Here is a 6,028-nt window from a genome sequence, read left to right as displayed (position 1 = left end):
TGCATGTCCTATGTTGTACTCACATGGAGGCTTTGCATCTACCCTAAATTTTTCCATAGACAGGACAACACATTTTAAATGTTTTCATGTGCTGGGCATGGTGGCGCATGCCTGTGATCCCAGTGGCTCTGGAAGCTGAGATAGGAGGATTGCGAGTTCAAAGCCAGCCTCAGCAAAACCAATGCACTAAGCAATTCAGTGAGACCCTGTCTCTAAATAAAATACAAAATAAGGCTGGAGATGTGGATCAGCTTATCCATATCAATATATTTATTTTTATGGATATATATGTTCTAAGCTCAACCCTAACCCTAACTGAACCCTCTAACTTGGTCCCAATCCTAACACTCACAAGAGCTGTGAGATGATTTTCATTAAAAATTATACATATTTATGTGACTATTCACACTTTTGTTGACATCTATATTCACATTTAAGCATAGAAAGTGACAAATATGTCCATACACATTCATATGCATATTCATACCATATGAGTAGACCCAAAAGTAAATATGCAGGCCTCATGAAATTCTTCCACATGCAAAAAAGAAATAATTATTCGGTTGCTTTTATCTATTTCCCTGTATATTTTCATATAAAAATTTATATATGTGGATATGGAACTTCTAAAGCTAACCCTAACCTTAACTCAGGACCTCATCTGCTTCTGAACCCTGACCCAAACCCCACCATGGAAGCCGTTCTGTACATTTTCACATATAAAGTGACATATATGTTCATATGCACTCATGCACATTCATACCAACCACAACTATACAGGTCAGACAAAATTCATTCATATACAAAACCAGATACTTACACATGTTTTTGTATCTATTTTCACATATATTATCTTATAAAAATTCATTCATGTGCATATGAATGTTCTAGCCCTAATCCTAACCTAACACTAGCCCTAAACTTGCTCCTAACCTTATCCCAACCCCTACAGTGAAATCCATTCTATACAAAAATGAATACAGTTAAAGGCATATTTTTACATGTATTGACATAAATATTTACATATTTATATATATTTACATATATGTTCATATTCATTCATTGGTATATGCATGCCCTATAGTTTATTCAAGTGGCTGCCTTTTCATCTTACCCCAAATTTTTCCATTCACAAGACCACACATGCTTTAACTGATTTTTTGTATATTTTACATGTATATTTATATAAATAGTCATATATATGGATATGTGTGTTCCAACCCTAAACCTAATCCTAACCCTACTCTCTAACTTGGTCCAAACCCTAACACTGACAGTCTCCATAAGGTGATTTTTATTGAAAGTCATATATGTTCCTGTGATTATTAATACATATGTTGACATCCATATTCACATTTTCACAAATTGACACATACGTTCATACACTCATTTGCATATGCATGAGTTGACCAAACTGTATCTACACCTATCATTAAATTCATCCATATATAAAAACAAATGTTTTGTGTATATTTTCACAAAAACTCATATACATGAATATGTATGTTCTAACCCTAATCCCACCCCTAACACTATCCCTAAACTTGCTCCTAAGCCTTACACAACCCCTTCCTTGGATTCCCTGCTATACAAAATGTATAAAATTCAATGAATAGTTATACATGTGTTGACATAAATATGTATGTATTCACATATAAATATACAAATATGTTCATGTTTTCATTCATTTCCTTATGCATGCCCTATATTTTATTCAAACAGTAGCTTTGCATCTTACACTACATTTTTCCATGTACAGAACCCCACATGTTTTAAGTGTTTCCATGTATATTTTAACATGTGCGTTCATATAAATATTCTAACACTAACCTTAACCCTAACCCTACCATCTTACTAGGTTCAAATCCTAACACTAACAGTAGCCATGAGACAATATTTATTAAAAATCATATATATTTTATGAATATTCATATTTTCATTGACCTCTACATTTACATTTTCACATATAAAACGACCTATGTGTTTATATATACTCATTTGCATATTCATACCAAATAAGTGAACCAAACAGTAACTGTACACACATCATGAAATTCATCAGTATCTAAAAACAAATAGCTATCCATGTTTTTGTGTATATTTTCACATTTTTTCATACAAAAATTTATTTGTGAAATATGGATATTCTACCCCTAACCCTAATGATAGCCCTAAACTTAGTCCTAAGCCTGACAACCCCTACCATGGAAGCCATTCTAGACAAAAATGTATATAATTCAATGCATATTTATACATGTATTGCCATAAATAGTCATATATGCACATATAAATTTAAGTACATATTCATTTTCCTTCATTTGCTTATGTAGGCTGTATATTTTATTCAAGCACTAGTTATTCTTCTTACCCTAAATTTTCCCATGTACAGAACCACACATATTTTGAGTGTTTCCATGTATATTTTTACATGCCTATTCACATAAACATTCTTATTTATGGATACATATGTTCTAACTCTAATTCTAACCCCACCCTATCATTCGACTAGGTCCAAATCCTAACAGTAGCCATAAAATAATTTTTTTAAACTCATATATGATTTTATAAATATTCATACTTATATTGATATCTACATTTACATTTTCACATATGAGATGGCATATATGTCTATGTACACTCACTGGCATATTCATATCTAAGGAGTAGACCCAACTGTAACAATTTATGTAACAAAAATTTATCTGAATGTAAAAGCAAATACTTAGATAAGTATTTGTATATATTTTCATATATATTTTCCTACAAATATTCATATATATGGATATATATTTTTGCCCTTACCCTAACCCTAACACTAGATGTAAATTTAGTTCTAAGCCTGACACAACCTCTAAAATGGAAGACTTTCTATAACAAAAAGTAAGTAATTCAATGCATTTTTACACATGTATTGACATAAACATTTATATATTCACATATAAGTGTACATGTTTGTATATATTTTTTGCATATGCATGCCCTATATTTTATCTGAACAGTAGCTATGTATCTTATACTAAATTTTCCTTGTAGAGGACCACACATGTTATGAATGTTTTCGTGTATATTTTCAATATTTTATTTTCATATAAATATTCATGTTTATGGATATATATGTTCTAACCCTAATCCTAACCATTACACTTCTATCTAACTAGATCCAAATCCTAATACTAAGAGTAGCCATGAGATGATTTTTATTAAAAATCATATATTTTATATCAACATTAATACTTTTATAGACATCAACATTTACATTTTCACATATAAAATGACATATATGTTCATATACACTCTTTTGCATATTCAAACCCTATGAGTAGACCAAAACGTAACTACACATGTATCATGAAATTCATCCATATATAAAACACTTACATTTTATATATATTTTTACATATATATATGTGGATATATGTGTTCTAACCCTAACCTTAACCCAAATGCAGTAGATCTAAACTAAATTCCAAGACTGCAAAACCCCTACTATGGAAGATGTTTTGTACGATAAGGTATATAATTAAATGCATATTTATACCTGCATGGACATAAATATTTATATATTCACATATCATTTTACATATATGTTCACATATATTCATTTGCATATACATGACCTATATTTTATCCAAACAGTAGTTATGTGTCTAACCCTAAATTTTTCCATATCCTAAAGCACATGTTATAAAAGTTTTGTGTATATTTTCACATGAATAGTCATGTAAATATTCATATTTATGGATATATATATATATATATATTCTAATCCTAACCCTTACCCTAAACCAACCCTCTAACAAAGTCCTAATCCTAACAGGAACAGGAGCCATGAGATCACTTTTATTAAAAATCATATGTTTATATGAATATTCATACTTTTGTTGACCTCTACATTTACATTTTCACATGTAAAATGACATATATGTTCATATACACTCATTTGCATATTCATACCCAATAAGTAAACCAAACAGCAACTATACACACATCATGAAATTCATTGCTACCTAAAAACATAACTAACCATGTTTTTGTGAATATTTTCACATTTTCTTCATACAAAAATTCAAATGTGAAATATGAATGTTCTACCCCTAACCCTAATGATTGTCCTAAACTTAGTCCTAAGCCTGACACAACCCCTACAGTGAAATCTATTATACCAAAATATATATATTTCAATGCATATTCATACATACTTTGACATATTTATATATTCACATGTAAATTTGCATATATGTTCATATACATTCATTTGCATGTGCATGCCCTATTTTAGCCAAATGGTAGCTATGCATTTTACCTGAAATTTTAGGGTTAGGATTAGGGGTAGAACATGTATATTCATAAATGTGAATGTTCATATGAATATACATGTGAATATATACACAAAAACATTCATATCATGCGTGGTTTTATATATGAAAAAATTTAGGGTAAAATGCTTAGCTACCATTTGAATAAAATATAGGGCATTCGTATGCAAATGGATGTATATGAACATATACATAAATTTGTATGTGATTATATACTTATGTCAATGCATGTATGAATATGCATTGAAATATACACCTTTTGTATAGAACGGTTTCTATAGTAGAGCTTGCATCAGTCTTAAGAGTAAGTTTAGGGCTAGTGTTAGGGGTTAGGGTTAGGGTTAGAATACATATATTCACATATATGAATTTTTTTATAAAAATATTACAAAAACATGTGTAAGTATTCATTTATGTGTTTGGTTGAATTTCCTGATACCTGTATAGTTATGGTTTGGTCTACTTATAGGATCTGAATATGCAAATGAGCATATATGAAAAATGTCATTTTGTATGAGAAAATGTAAATGGAGATGTCATCATAAGTATGAATATTCATAGAAAAATATATTCTTTTTAATAGAAATTGTCTCATCATTACTGTTGGTGTTAGGATTTCGACCTGGTTAAAGGTTAGGGTTAGGGTTAGGGTTACAGTGTGTATATCCATAAATATAAATATTTATATGAGTGTACATGTAAATATATATATGAAAACACTTATAATATGTAGGTTCTCAAGGAAAATTTACTGAAATAATGAATGATAATCAGGAGTTTACTGATGGATCTCAGCATACTATAGAACAATAAGAAGCTCTGATGTTGTAATTTAAGAATATACTACCACAAAAGTAGGTAAGAAAAAAGGGTTGCCAAGTTGGTCTCCAGACAAGTGCTGGGGAAGTGGACAAAAAAGTGCAATGAAGAATAATTTTAAGAGATCACAGATTTGTGTTCCTCAGGCAATCTTCACAAAGTTGAGACATTTCTGATTTAAAGCAGAGAGCAAATATATCATTTATTGGGATGGAATACAAGTTTCAAATGCTTTCCTGAAAATCACTATGAAATCTTTTCAACCAAATGGCTGACGGTAGTTGAACTCTGAGCTGACATCTGAGTCAGACAGTTGGCACAACTTTCATGAGCAGTACTCTTTGTGCCACTGCCAATTTGGTAACTACCAAGGTCAATGGCAGCTTTTGAAAGTAATCCAAGAGGCTTCCAGGGTAAAATGGCAAAATAAAGTCAGAACACAGACCTTACCCACTCCAGACCTAACAAAATGAACACTAAATAAATACTAAACACCAACAGCACTTAAAAGAAGGAACACAACCGCAAGGCAACATGTCAGATAATGGACAAATAAAAGGATTCAAGGGATCAAAATGCTTCCTCTCAGGACTGTGGTTGTGACTTGGTGGTAGAGCCCTTGCCTAGCATGTGTGAAGCACTGGGTTTGATCCTCAGCACCACATAAAAGTAAATAATTTTTTTTTAAAAATGCTTTTCCTCTTGACTCCCCTCTCACCCTCACTCACTCCCTCCCCCAATCCTCATGTAATACATAGAAACAAAAGGTGAGGTGACAAAGTCTCTGGAAATGTCACTGAGGAACTGGGAGATATCACTAATTTCATCAATGAAAAAGGAAGTAAATGGAGAAAGGAATTCTCAGGCAGGGAAATATAAAGAAGACTCCTCAA

This window comes from Sciurus vulgaris (genome assembly GCF_902686455.1).
Source record: "Sciurus vulgaris genome assembly, chromosome: 1".
In the NCBI taxonomy this organism is placed as follows: Eukaryota; Metazoa; Chordata; class Mammalia; order Rodentia; family Sciuridae; genus Sciurus; species Sciurus vulgaris.
The sequence above is the reverse complement of the archived record's forward strand: the minus strand, read 5'-3'. Positions refer to the sequence as shown.